Below are 15,851 nucleotides of genomic sequence, written 5' to 3'. Positions count from 1 at the left end.
AAGAACAAAATCACACATTTTATAGATAGATACACAGATAGATAGATAATCACTCAATTAGAAATATAATACAATTATAGTAAAAATAAAATATGTAGAAAGATACAGAGACATCCCAAGTGAAAGCTAGGTAAACATACCCCACCCTCTATTACAGTTTTTCAAATGCAACCCCTCTTCAAAAAAGGGTAGAAAGATTGCTTTCATAAAAAGTAGCATTCAGTACAAAATAATTAACCAGCATGGTTAATTACAATTATCAATAAAAAAATAATGGGGGGATGTGGAGCGGGGACTGGGTGAAAGTGAAGAGATTAGCCAGATAATATATATGCATAACCCATAGACAGACAACAGTGTGGTGATGGCCAGAGGGAAGGGGGGCTGGAGGCTGGGTGGAGGTGGGCAAAGGCACGGGGAGAATGGGGACATTTGCAATAGTACCAATAATAAAAATAAAGTTAAAAAAAGTAGCCTGGCCGTTGTGACTGCGGTTGAGTATAGACCTGTAAACCAGGACATCGAGGTTTGATTTCTGGCCAGGGCATATGCCTGGGTTGTGGGCTTGATCCTCAGCAGGGGGCATGCAGGAGGCAGCCAATTAATAATTCTCTCATCATTGATGTTTCTCTCTCTCCCTCTCCCTTCCTCTCTCTGAAATCAACAACAACAAAAAGAAATAATAGTAATAGATTTATATGTGCCAAATAATAGGAATAGATTTATATGTGCCAAATGAAAAATAAAGCAAAGATTCCTAGAAAGCTTCTAAGTAAAGTACATATTTATATAACTCTACTCTTGGAATGCACACAAATTAAAAAAAAAAAAAAAGGACTCCAATATAGAGAAAGAATCTTGGTCATTGACGAAACAAACAGCCTAACTTCTATAATGGATGGGAGCATATATGTAAAAAGCAACACGTTTTAGACCACATTAGAGGAGGATATGTGATCCAGAAGAAGATTTATCTCTTAGATGTTATGAGAGATGATTGAGACCCCTACAACGTCCCCCAACCTGGAAAGGGAGTACTGTGTCATGCATGGCGTAGGGTCCATTTCCACAGCATAAAGAAATCTGGGAAGGCAAAGCTGAAGAGGAAACCATGTGGTTTTGATGTTTAAATTTTCTCTGATGGGAGGAGTGACTGGAGAGGGAGTGGAGTAGAGCAGGAGAAAAGTGGAAAAAATGACCTTAGAGTCAGCTTTGCCTCTTTGAGCCAAGTCCAATGAGCAGAAATAAATGAGCTCTGATTCCCTCCTCCCCAAACTCGATGTTTGCAGTTTGTCTGAGCTGGCCTTCTGCCAAGGTGACCTGTTTGTTCAAGAGGAGAAATGGCTGAAATTAGAAGGGAGAATTTCCCCCAACACATACACCACTAACCCGCCCAAGGAACCAACTGCTAGGGCGGGCAGAGCACATTGAAAGGGGAAGGCTCAGAGGTGGTGTACAGAGAGTATTGATGCTCATTTGAGGGTCTCCAACAGGCAGGATCCTCACGTATCCCTACTGTCTGTGGGGTCATCCGCTGTGACTGCATTGGCAACATCAAGCCGCTGCTACAAACATTTCAGAAGGAACCACCTACAAGCTGCACTGCTTCTTGGTCCCTCCAATGGCATCTACAGGGAGAAGCTAGGGGAGGTGGATTTCAGCTAAACAAAGAGGGACCTCCAATATTCAGGGATGTTAAAACATGGCCCGTTGTCCCTGGGAGGAACTGAGAGTCCCATGGGTGGGCATTACAAGCAGAGGGGCTTCCCTATGATGGGGCTTTCCATCATTCTGGAAATTGGAGGGTTACTTGTTGCTGGGACTAGGAAGAAGGGGATATAAAAGGTGAATGTGGCAAAAGCACCTTAGGCACCTCTGATTGCAACTTGGATGCACCCCCACGTGTGGTTCCAGAGCTGTGCCGTGCTCCCTCCACTGCAGAGTGAGACTCGTGCTCCCACCTTTCCCAAGCCACCGTGGTGAAGAGCGAGCCTGCACGGCCTGCAGAGCATGGGGGTCCTGCCTCTCCTGGCTCTGGAGGTCTACAGTCCAAGGTACATTGCCATGTGCTGAACCTTGAATCCCATGGTAATGTCTTCACCAGTAACCCTCTCCATGAGCATTTAGGGCTAAGAGGAAAGTGACTGTTTTCTGTTGTTTTTACATGTTTGAGTGAGCTTAATGCCATAATTTCTACTCAAATCTTCACGATTTCCTTCCATCGGCTTGCTTTGCATTTATTTTGCTCTTCTTTCTATAGTTTATTAGGTGGAAGACTGAGTTAACTATTTGAGACTATTTTACTCCTCAGATAGGTTGTTAAACTTTAACTGCTACTTTGGCAGCATCTCATAAAGTTGAGACTGTTTTTTACATTTTTATTTATTCATAAAATATTTTATCATGTTTCTTAAGAAAAAAAAAAAAAGCTCACTGCTATGGAAAAGTAAGATAGAAGGTCCCATAGGTGTGGAGAGTGACTGGTGCATAGACTGAAACGTGCCGAGTTTATGCGGGAAACTGAAGGCAGTGGTGCTTCTAAGTGGCCCAGACTCTCCCAGCCCACAAGGTCTTTCTGCGTCTGAATCCTGACTTTTTCCTTTTGTTCCATGAAGGCACATGTGAAAGGCAGAGCTATGTTTTATCAAGAAATCATTCCTCCTTTGTTTGTTAACCTTACACCACAACCATTAAAGGGCCATCTACACCTCCTATTTATAGTCTGTCAGTCATGAAAGAGGGTTGTATCCACTCTTTCCATTGCTGGTTGTCAGGAAACAGCTGGCATTAGCTGATGCTGTGTCAGTCTGTGCCCTGCCTGGCATGTGTGTTGAATAGCTAGTGCCCAGGGCATAAGGGTCATGAGGTATTTTAAATGCCTCCCCTGCCTGGCACCAGCCCTCACTGCTTCCCCTTCATGTTGCCAGTCTCCCTTCCACAAAATGCTTCCCCCAGCCAGATTGGACAATGCTCCCCAGAGCCCTGGCCCTGGTGTCACCTTGCTTATAAAACTCTGACCTTTCTCATTTGTCTTCCAAAATTCTTGGTCATTCGTGAGCTGTCCTCAATGTACTTTTTCTAGTCTTAGTTTCCATGACTTCTCTATTTGACCCTCTGCTTTCGGCAAACCTGAGTATTCCCAGTTTGCAGTTGACCATCCACTTACCAGTCCACACCTGGCATTGCCATTACACATACTGACTTGTACATTAAACTGAATTCTGTGGGAGAAAAGAACATCTGCTTCACCCCTAGACCCTCAGCCCACTCTGGAGGCCCCAGTAAATTGGTTACTCTCCTTGACCCTTTCTCCCCACACATGTTCTCTCTCTGCCTGCAAGGCCAGTGATTCCCAAAGATGACCTTTAGCATAGGCCTCCCCTAAACGCAGACCTATTGTCTTTCCAAGCATCTCCTGTCAGATGATCCATAGCCAATGAAACTTAACATCTGCACACATAACCTAATTGTTCTGCCCCCATGTGTTTGTTTTTATTTTCCTGCATTTCTTACCCAAGTGGAGGAGTGGATTGAAGCCAGCATCCTGTGTCTTCCTTTTATGTTTTGTTTGATTTTCTTTTTTGAATTCTTACCTGAGGATATTTTTTCCATTGATTTTTAGAGAGAGTGAAAGGGAGGGAGAGGGAGAGAGAGAGAGAAACATGGATGTGAGAGAGAAACATCCATTGGTTGGTTGCTTCCTGTACGTGCCCTGACCCAGGCCTGGGGATCAAACCTGCAATCCTGTACATGCCCCTGACTAGGAATTAAACCTGTGACCTTTTTGTTCACAGGCCAATGCTCTAACCACTGAGAAACACTGGCTAGGGCTTACATTTATTTTTCAATTACAGTTTACATTCAATATTATTTTATTTTAAGTTTAAGGCATACAGCATAGTGGTTAGGTAATATACTTTACCAAGTGTTCCCCAATATTTCCAGTACCCATCTGGCACCATTCATAGTTATTACAATATTATTGAATATATTCCCTATGTTGTACTTTACATCCCAGTGAGTATTTTGTAAGTGCCAATCTGTACACTTTTTTTTTGAATCATATATGAGCACATATTCCAATACTGCTGACAGTGTGGGAGAGCAGCAGGCCATCCACAAAAATCTGCTCTGCAGCCCCCCATAAACCAGCTGCCTAGACAGGGTAGGATAAGGATTACAGGGGGAAGCAGGGATTACAGGCACGGGGAAGTAGGAGGCTGGGATGGGACTCCATTGTTTGAGCAACAAAGTTGTGTTCCATGATAATAGGCAGTTCTTGAATGAGAATAGGCTGCATTCAAAGGTTGACTCCCAGGTCCCAGGATACACAACTCCCAGCCAGGTTAGAATTTACTTTCTTTTTTTAAAAAAAAAATATATATTATTGATTGTTTACAGAGAGGAAGGGAGAGGGATAGAGAGTTAGAAACATCAATGAGAGAGAAACATCGATCAGCTGCCTCCTGCACACCCCCTACTGGGGATGAGCCTGCAACCAAGGTACATGCCCTTGACTGGAATCGAACTTGGGACCCTTCAGTCCGCAGGCCGACACTCTACTGAGCCAAACTGGTTATGGCAGAATGTCCTTTCTTTAACCAACACAAGGCAATCATGGTTAACAGAGAATGATTAATATTTCCCATAAACATAGCTAGTCCCCAACATTCTATTTTTGCCCCTAACATCTCCCCACTGCTATTTCTACCATCTTGTATCCACGAGATTAGTTTTACATGAAAAGTCTCATCCTGTTGGACTGCATCTGCTTCTGCCTTGAAAGCAGTTCCCAGCGATGGAATACACCAAATGCAGGATCTTGGATCATGTTCTATCAACGGAGAATTGTCAGAAAGATTAAAACAGCACATTCCTTTAAATTCCTCACAACCCTGGTTATGCTGCAAGAGCAAATAATCTATTGCTTACCTATTTTCTAGAACTATCTCCCTGACCTGGCTCAGCTCTTGATTTACCCCATGTATAGCCCTGGAGGTAGCATTCAGGACTTTTTCCGTGCTACAAACCAGCCGGGTCACTTCTGCATTAGGGGGGCCTGCTATTACCAGCATAACAAAAGTGGTCAAAGCAATATAGGCAGCAGGGCTCCCCAGGTGAAGGTCGTCATTGCAGTCTGGCGCCATGGCCTTGAGAAAGCCTCTTTTGGTTCACACTGTGATGTTTCTGAGGCATTAAGACAGTTAGTCATCCTAAGGAACAGGGCCCCCCAATGCTGTTAGGACGGATAGTTACCCCACATATCAGAAACCAACCAGCCAGCAGCTTACTATGTCCCTTACTATAAAGGAGGGTGAAATTATTAGAACAATTCTTATCATAGTTATTAGATACTGGAAGACAATAACTAGAACACTCAGTAACAGTCAGACATTTGCCACGGGGAACTGCTGCAGTAACCTTTAGAGAAAACATCCTTGCATCCTTTTCCCAGACAGTGGATCCCAACATATAAAGGTCCCTGTATATAACTCCCCAAAAATGAATGGGATAATTCTATATACTATCAATAGCCTTCTCCTACTCAGCAAATATAAAGGTTAGTTCTACATAGTTTCTCCATTGCCAGCTTCAGAGCCTTTGGAGTGGTGAGAGGCACGCCTCAGGGTCTCGTCCATTTCTTCTCCGGTAGGCCCATTGTCCTTGCTCTGCTTACATCTGTCTAACTGCCCATCACATCCCCCTACAAGGAACTTGGCTCTGAATTCTTTCAGAAAAAAAGGGTGCAGGGTCTCTTCTGTAACTGCTTCATGCTGAGGAGGGACAAAGTTTTTCCTTCAGAGCCAAGAGATCCTTGCTCTCTGTCAAAGGGAAGATGAGGCCTGGTCATGGAAGGAGGCGGCAATGGTGTCTAGAGGTGATATTCCCTGAGTGCAAGTAGGGCTTGTAACCTGGTGGAGACAAACTGTGTTATAAAACAGTATTACTGGGCCAAGGTTGTAACAGCAAGAATTATGACAAATAGTCTGGTGGAAGAAAAAAAAAAACATTTCAGTTATAATAATTCCCTATTGAAACACAATTTTTCTCCCTGAAATCACCCTCATTTTTATTAAGGAGCCAAGTTAAGACTAATTTATTTAGTATTAAGTCTAGTTACAATTTGGCCTGATTGTTTGCATGAACCTAAAAAGAATAACAGTTGGTCACATAGGCTATTAAAAAAAGATATGCTTTGCTGGAATTTCATGATCAAGCTTTAATTAACCTTGCAGGGCAAAGAAGCTGAGCCACCTAACTGCCATCAGGTTTGCCTGCAGTACCCATAGATATGGGTGAATTCCTCAGGTTGAGGTCCCCAGTGATGTCTTGAGGTTCCTTCTTTGCCATCTCTCAGGAAAGCAGCCTTCGTTCCTTACCTGGAGAGGCTGCCATGAGCCACATGACCAAGCAAGGTACCAGGCTTTCTCCAAGGTGCTCTTATTGGCTTTATTCCTTAAAGCAGCGGTTCTCAACCTGTGGGTCGCGACCCCTTTGGGGGTCAAACGACCTTTTCACAGGGGTCGCCTAAGACCATCGGAAAACACATATATAATTACGTATTGTTTTTGTGATTAATCACTATGCTTTAATTATGTTCAATTTGTAACAATGAAAATACACTCTGCATATCAGATATTTACATTAAGATTCATAAAAGTAGTGAAATTACAGTTATGAAGTAGCAATGAAAATAATTTTATGGTTGAGGCTCACCACAACATGAGGAATTAAAGGGTTGCGGCATTAGGAAGGTTGAGAACCACTGCCTTAAAGCTTTCTGGTGACATCCAACGTCTGGGCATGCCTCTCTCAGGCATGACATTCCAGTCAAAGTCTTGGGTTACTATAGCCACAATTGGAAACAGTTCTTATTGAATTCATGCAAAGAAACGTATTGCCACTTATTAAGAATTGCCAGATTCTGAATGGACAGGTAGGGAAAAATATAATTTACAAAACTGCTTTAAATATGCTTCCTTATATCTGAAAAACAAAAAGTTTAAGAACCAGCAATACTTTCAACAAAAGTTATAAAAACTGTATAATTATTTTCCATTCATTCAGCTCCATAACCAAATTTTTGTTTCTCCTGATTTTTCCTCCCAGCACTTCTATAAATCCAGATACTTTACTATATAGTAATGCAAATGACACGGAATCTTGTTCTTTCTGAAAAATACAATATTCCAGAATAACAATTAAAGCTACAAATGAAACATAATGTAGTTATTATTATTTGACTAAGCTTCCCATGTACCTTAAGCAGAAAGTTTTCCTTCATGAGAGAGAAAACAAACACTTGAGGCATTCCAGAGACTATTGGAATGATCTAAAGTCAATTTTAGGTCAAGAAAAAGTTTCTTAAAATTCAAACCCTGGAAGGATTATCAAACTTATTTTACCAAAAGATCATATATCAAAGTGTACTGGACACAAACATAGGCTTAGCAAACCTTAGTTCCCATGATTAAAATGATGACTTTTTATAAAAATACTTGATTAATATAACATATAACCATTTTAATAATTTATAGAACTTTTGCTCCCTGGGTAGAAAAACAGGAAAGATCCTTTCCCTTTTAACAGACTAGAAAATGACTAACCAAAATAAGGTTTATTCTCTAACTTCATTTGTCCTTGGGTGTGGTCAGCAAATGACACTAATTGGATTTCTGCTATGTGTCTCCCTGAGTAGGTTGATATAAGCTATTTACCTTCTGGTTAGGGAGGCAAAATGCAAAGCATTTACTCTTAAGTGTCCTTGGTTTAGGGAATTTAGGATTTACTAGATGGCTCCAAATTGCTGTTTAACCATCTCAATTTCCCTATTCTACTACTCCTGACTTACTGGTCTGTTTCATTTATTCAACTTCCTTTCAACATTTCTCTTTACAAGCATTCTACAACTTTCACCAAACTTTCTTTAGAATCTTACAACTTTCAGAAATAACTAGCTTTAGAATCCACTTTTTTTCCCCCTTCAAAGTGCATCTCCATGCCTCATGCCTTCTATTAAACCAAACCATAATTTCTTTCCAATTAGTTAGACTTCTTAACCCCTAGAAAACTTAATTTTTAGGTGACTTGTAAGTAATTAACATTCCTCAGGTTAGCAATACATTCACATTTTAAGAGATATTTCAAATAAAATACAAAACTTATTCATTAACAGATTCAAATCCATCGTCTATATTCTCCATACAAGACAAACTCAGATTAATATTTTAGTATCCTGTTATTTCAAAATGCCTAGATATTTTATCATTTTTATTATTGAATCCAGCAAACTCCAGAGTTTCAAGTTACTAAAGACTGAAAAACTATGTTTAGGCATATATAATTACCATTGAAAAAGCTTTATCCTATATCCTTCATTTTAGTTATATTTATTTTGCCTTGACAACTTTTGAGATTTTAAAGCCAATTATTATTAACCAAGGCATTTTCTTGGCAAATTTTGTAACAGGGATAATTCACCAGTCTCCAATGGCTTTAATGTGAAAGTACTACTTTCTTTTCTTTTTCCTTACAAAGATGGGGTTCCCCCCTCCCCCCCAACACACACACACTGCTATTTCTGCAGCCTGCTGGAGGGAACTTCTGTAGATCGGATTTTCCTAGGAAAAAGACTTGGGGGTTTAGAAGGTTTTATTTCCCATATTTTTTCTTTCTGAGTAGACTAACAATATAAAATCTTGCATATAAGAACATATCTTAAAAAAAGAAACAGAAAAACCCTACAGTAGATAAATAAGTACTCACAGAAGGATGGACTGGGAAATTAGCCTTAGAATCTTATCTCACCCTAACCCAGCACAGCAAATGGGTTCTGAGTGGCACACAGCCCAAACAGCAGAGAGAGGATTCCTTATGTTCATAAGATGGCGAAGAGCAAAAACTAAGTCCCCCAAAGATAAGAAAGCCAGCAAAAACATCAGTAACCAAGTTATATCACAGACAGACAAGAACTTTCACTAGCTAAGAGTTTCCAGCAGCTGATGCCTTGAGAGGGAGAGCAGGAAGGGTCCCCAAGATTAAGAATTCTTTGGCAGCTGCTGGGAAGTTCCTGCAATCCCTGCCATGGGTTCAGCCTGCCACAAGCAGCTGGGACCCCTAGCAAAGTGGGATGTACCCTGTCTTTAAACAAATTAAACCAAACAACAAAGAGACACAATACAACAATCAACAGAGATACTCTATGTACAATATTTACAGGTGGGTACAACCCACAGACAAGAGCTTCACACATTGATTGATTATTTTCCATACACCCCCAAACAGGAGATAGAACCCACAACTTTGCTGTGTGTTCTGCCTGGGAATCGAATCCACAACTTTTTTTGGTGCATGGCGATGCTCTAATCAACTGAGCCACTCGGTCATGGCTGTGTATGCCTCTTGTAGTGTGAAACCAGCCACCAGATGCGTTTGTTCTGGTGCCTCTTGGGAAGGACTTTGGTCCAGGTCAATGCAGACATTGCCTGTGACCAGCTCTGGGTTACCTGTTAGGAGCTACAAAGAGATCCAAGGTTCATAGCTGCCCATGCTGGCTCTGGGTGTGTGTGAGAGAGGCCAAGGTGCATACCAAGCTGGCTGCCTCCAGTACCAGGCTTGGGGCAAGTCAGCAAAAGGTCCATGGGACCTGAGATACACTGCCATCTGCCTGCTGCCCATTAGGCTCACCCACTGAAAAAGCCTCAGGTGGTATGTGAGTTGCAATGAGTCACAAGGTAGGGCAAGTTGTGTTTACCAGGTTCACAGAGATTCAAAGTTGGTGCCAGTACTGGCACTGAGGAAACTCAGGAAAAGTCTCAGGGTACGGCAAAGCCAACCACCACCTGCCTGTGGCCTGGGGACCTTTGTGATGGGGTGGGTTCTCAGGGACTTATCAGTGTGGAGCCACTAGAGTTCATTAGGCTAATACAGATTGAGATTTTCCCAAATAGAGGGAAGAGTCTGCAGAGGGATGGTGGCACCTGTCAGGTATGTGCGGAAAATGTCCCTCACCTTACAGCCTCTCCCTATGTGTCTCTGGAACCCACTGGACTTGCCTGAAATTCCTCAAGTGTTTTTCAAAAATGACCAGATCAGGGGCCCAGGCTTAGCAGGATGGGGCTAATCAACTCCCCAGCCTGATGCCGTGGGGAGAGCCCAGCACAGGAATAGTGTAAGTGTTGTGCCGGCAGGGATAGTTCCTTCACTAAAGCCTCACCACTCAGTCTATCTCTGTGTGACTCTGACACCTCTCAAGGTGGTCTGGTAACCCCAAAAGTTTTCGAAGGAAACTGCATTGAGGGTCTTGGCTGGTTGCCACTAGCAGAGCCCACAGCTGAATGCAAACTTCTCAGGGCTGGGCCTCAGGAAGTTGGCAGGGTGGGGCTAGTATAGCTCTCCAGGCTGATGCTGAATGGAGGGGAGTGTTCGACCCAGGAAAGATGGCATCTGGGGGTGGTGTGGCAGAGGGACTGAACCAGGAAACATTGCGGCTGTCCCTCCAGCTCTCTCCCTGAAGCTACACAACCCAGTCTCTCCCTGCATGACTCCATCTGTGCTCCCATTCCTCTGCTGGAGCTCAGGGTGAGAGCTTGTGAGTGAGATTTTGTGTGTGGTCCCTTTAAGAGGGTGCCTGGGTTTCAGCAGCCCCCCATCTCACTCAGGTGGACAGAATCCCTGTTCATTTTCACAGCCAGGTGGTATGTGGGCTCTTCTTCCTGCGCTAGTGCTCCAGGATGAGGGGCCTGGCATGGGGCTGAGACCCCTGGTTCCTCAGGGGGGACATCTGCAGCTGAAATTCCCTCTGGGTTCTCAACCACAGCACATGGCTGTGGGGGCAGCTTGTTTTGCATCTCTGCCCCTTCTACCAGTCTTGGTGTGGCTTCTGTATGTCCTTGGTTATAAGGCTTTTTAAACAAAATATATTTTTATTGATTTCAGAGAGGGTGGGAGAGGGACAGAGATCAAAACATCTTGCACTCTCCCTACTGGGGATCGGGCCCACAACTGGGACATGTACCCTGATCGGGAATTCAACGGTGACCTCCTGATTCATAGGTTGACACTCAACCACTGAGCAACACCAGCCAGGCTATAAGACTTCTTCTTTTCAGCTAGTCTTGATATGGTTATCCAGGTTGATTGTTCTATAGTTCAGTTGTAATTTTCATGGGCTCCTTGAGGGAGGTGCCCGTAACTTCACCCACGCTGTGATTTTGGACTCGTCCCCCATCCTATATCTTTTCATTCACCCACTATTCTTCTTCACTCCTATTTTCCACCAGCCACCACATCCAAACAGAGTTTCCACCTTGACTTCTCTTATATTTTCCCACAGCTCACCAACTCCAAATCTTATAATCTAAGCTGTTTCTCAGTTTTCTAAAATTATTCCATTTTTTAAAAATGCTTTCAAAATTTCCAGTGAAATATAACTCTCCTCAAACTGAGTTGCATGGATCCTGGGGGCACTTCTCTGGGTTCCAGGGCACTTGAAGCCTCATGGGAGATGTGGTATATTACTCTGGAGTATCCATTTTACTCGATGATAAGAACTATTTTTGAACATTAAAACAAGTGTCAATCTAGTACAGAATAGAAGAAAAATTGGAATAGTTTAAATACTCTCATGCACTGGGTTTCCCTTCATCATGGCCTAAGACCCTTGGGGGGTATAAGATTTTTCTCCTTATCATTCTGAAAGAGACCATTCTATCTAACAGTATAAACTTCCTGGTATATCCTCTAAGGCCCTGATAGATCTGGCCTTCTCCATTTTCCCAATCGTATTTGTTACCATGTCTTTCCTCAGAGCCCATGTGTTGACCACACTTCATCCTATTATGTTTTTGTTTTTGGTCACAGAGGTTTCTCTGCCAAGATTGCCCTTACCCCTTCCCTTTCTACGTGATAAATGCATATTTATTCTTCTAGCTTTAGCTCCCCATTTACCTTCTCTCCGAAACATCTATTCTTTCCTCCCCAAGTGGAGTCACACTGGCCCCTTTCCCCTAAGCTTTCTAATACATTAATCTTGGTAAAGTGACGTTACAGCTTTGGTGTCACAAACACTAGTAAGAAATTATTTTCTACCTGAGAGTGTTTTAGTGGAATTGGAAAGCAGTTTCCAGCTAAGGAACCTCCTTGCCTAGACAGCTTCTCAACGACAACTCTTTATGTAGAAATGTCACTTAAGTGGCCTTGATTCTCCCTCTTGAGTCATATCACTGGGTTACATTCCGGGTAAAATCCCATGATCATTTCCCGGCAGTATTCCCAGGACTGCCACTGGGGGGACCCTGCCAGGGGCTGCGTGGAAGGACCTGCTCTCCTGCCATCAGCTATGAACACCCAGCTTTGCCACTGGGGGTCCTCTCCTTCCCATCCCGTCTCACTTGCTTTTGCCATTCTTTCCTCCTTGGCTATGAGAAAACTTCTCCACATGACCTCTTTTATGTTCCTTTAGAAGATTGCAAGCTCCAAGACTTCGAGAACTTGCACTTTATTCCTAAATGTATAGCAGGTGCTCGGTAAAGGCCAGTTGGCTGATTGGATGAAGGGACCACTGCCATGCATATTTTTAAAGTCAGCATCAGAAAACCTGCCTCTCAGTACAGTGTTTTCCTCAGAAAGGAGGAAGCCCCTCACAGCCACAGTCTTTCCCTTCGACAGGACTGTGCAGACATCGCTGAAGAGCACCAGGCTGGCATTAGCTCCTGCGCACACCTGCCTGGTGACGCAGGAATGAATATGACTCCAAGCACCTAAGAGCCCTACGGGCATGCCCCAAAGCCAGTAGGACTTCTGCCCTTTCGTTCCCATCACTGAATGTGCTTTCTTGCGAAAGACTTATTCACCCACTGCCTTGGCCAACCCACACCATGACTAACCCACTTTCCCAGCCTCTGGAGCTTCCTCTGTCATGTGACCTCCAGGCTCCATTTTCTTTCCGGGACCAGCAGCTTCCTATGACGTCAGCATTATAGGTGTTCATGAAGGGCTGAGTGACCCCAGGAGTGTGGATTATGCAGATAATTAGAGGATAATCAATGCTGTAGTGGTGGCAAATAAACAAGCAATGCAGCCATTGATAGAGAATGAATAATCCTTCTTGGGAGGAAAGGAGAGTAGGGAGCATATTCACCAAAGGGGTGGTATTTGACCAGAAAGATGGGTAGGTAGCTGAAAAAAGCAGAAAGAGAATATGAAGAATTCTTTAAGTATAAAGGAGAAGAGTCCACAGAGGAACAAAGGTATCCCTGGCCAAAAATTATCCTTCAGTCCAAAAATTATCCAGGATGTGTTTATTTACATGCATTAATGTTTTCTCTCTTTCCAGGGGTAATTTTATACCTATGGAAACTACTTAAAAGCCCTTTTATTTGTGAGAATTAAAAAGTCTATAAGAAAAAGATAAAAACAGTATGACTAATGTTATCTCAGACAATTCAGAACAATTTAAATTGACATCTGGAAAGCCCATCAGCAGACATCCTCCTGTTGCTCTCTTCTCTTCCTTCTCTTCCAGCACAGTTTCCTCCATCACTCAGACCCATGTGTGTGCATGCTGGGAGCGGCGGGGAGCCTCAGCCCCTTGGCTGGCTGGACACTGGCTCGAGATTGGCTCTGGCTTCCAATGGAGACATGGAGTCTGACTTGGAATTCCCCTGCACAGTCCTGGTGGGGTGACCTCATGCGCATTCTATCTTGCGATGTGTTTAGAGTGTGTGAGTGTGAACTTTCTTTATGTACAGGAAGCAAAGGAAGGAAAGTGAGTTTAAGACAACAATGGCAATCTTTAGAAATGGGTCACATTTTAAACAAAAGTATCCTAACTTGTTCCATATTTCTGCTTATTTGGAAAGAGTGCTGTGAAGCCGTCTTGACTGGCTCCTTAGAGTGAACAGAGGCTCATTTCATGCTTTAATGCGGAGCTTGTGGTGAAGTTTGGTGAAATGAACCCCTTGGAGTTCATAGGCTGACACAGCCCTGAAAAGCCAGAGACAAAACTCTTAGCTATTAAAGAGCTCTTGTGATTAGGTTAGTCTCTCTCAGATTATCTCATTAATCTTATGATCTATATTATTCAATCCTCACTGGAGGGTTTTATATAGAGGCCTGGTGCATGAAATTTGTGCACTCATGGGGGGTCCCTCAGCCTGGCCTGCGCCCTCTCGTAGTCTGGGAGCCCTCGGGGGGATGTCTGACTGCCAGCTTAGCAGGCTTAAGCTGGCAGTCAGACATCCTTAGCGCTGCCATGGAGGTGCCACTGCTGCTGCGCTCGCCAGCCATGAGCCCAGCTTCTGGCTGAGGAGCACTACCCCTGTGGGGGCACACTAACTACCAGGGGGAAGCTCCTGCATTGAGCATATGCCCCCTGGTGGTCAGTGAGCATCATAGCAACCGGTCGTTCTGCCATTTGGTCGATTTGCATATTAGCCTTTTATTATATAGGATGAGAAAACAAGCTCAGAAAGTTGTTCCTTGTCTAAATTCTCAGTACTAGTGAAGTGGGGCAGAATCTTGGGTTGGTTCATTGGATGCCAAACACCATCACACAGTGAGGACATAGAAAGAGAATGGGGGGTGGGGTGGGCGGGGGAGGACCAGTGAGTGCTGGCCTGGCATCCAAGCCTGTGATTGTCTCTGTTGCGGTACATTAACATGTTTGACCAATAGTTGATCCCAATAAGGGGACTTGGAAAGACAAAGAGAGTAATAGCAGTCATATGGTAAAAGTGTTAGGGTTTGTAGATGTAATGAATCAATTGAAGAAGAAAATAGTGAGGTTGAGAGGAGAGAAATAGCTTCCCAAACATCCACGCTCAACAAATTTGTTTTTGATTCAGCCTTCCACTTTTTAGTCCAAGTACTACATCATGTCAGAATGTTCCTGTCTTGAAATAGTAATCTAATAATCTCCAAAACCTTCAGGGACATGGAGCATCATTTGTTCCCTTCACCTTCTGCCCTTATAAAACACAGTTTTTGGACAATTTTCTTTGGCTCCTTGGATTTCAGCACCTGGGGGATGGCATCCTGGTGTGGTTCAGAATAGGCACATGCTCTCCTTAGGCCTACACAGCTCTGGCTCCAGGGAGCCACCCTTGGCCTCAAGTTCTTAATCTTGGTGGGGTAAGCTGGACCCTTCACCTACTTTACAATTCATGACGGCTTTGAGAATGGAAGGCGGGCCCCTATGAGCTAGAAATAATGTTCTTGGCTGCCACTTCCTTCTCTTTCTATTTTAACCCTCAGGGACATGGTTTTTCATTTTTTTTTTACTTCTATGAGATTTAGGAATCTTGAGGTTTTATTGCAAAAAGAATAATTCTGTGTGGTTTTAGAAGGCAAGTCACTTTGAGTAATTCAAACCCTCACTTATCCAAACACAAAGACTAAAGGACCGTTAAACAAACTGGGCCTCATGTGACAAAGCTTTTGGCACAGAGTTGATATCTGCTTTGTGCACTGCCCATGTGTTTACCAAGCAAGTCCCATAGTCATCTTACCAGTCAGCCTGGCCCTACTCGGTTGTATTCATGGGTGTGCGTGTCATGCACATGTATGCAGATGCCTGTGCTCAGGAGCACGTGTGTGCATAGCGTCATGTGGAAAGAGGAGAGTTTCCGGCTGTTTACTAAGCTTGTAACAAATGAGGTTCAGGGATAATTAAGAGTAATTCCCCTTGGCAAAAACGTGCCTGTTTGGGTCTGCTTCTCATTTTGGACAATTCGAAAAGGCAATCACTCAAGTTTTATTGATGCCAAAGAGGTTTTCACCGTCATCAATATGGGTTACAAAAGTGCAGTTGTTGACATCTTATTTCTGGAGGGTTTTCCTTTAGATGATTG

The sequence above is a fragment of the Myotis nattereri genome (assembly GCF_964212035.1).
Source record: "Myotis nattereri genome assembly, chromosome: 13".
Taxonomy (NCBI): Eukaryota; Metazoa; Chordata; class Mammalia; order Chiroptera; family Vespertilionidae; genus Myotis; species Myotis nattereri.
This window is presented reverse-complemented; position numbering follows the sequence as displayed.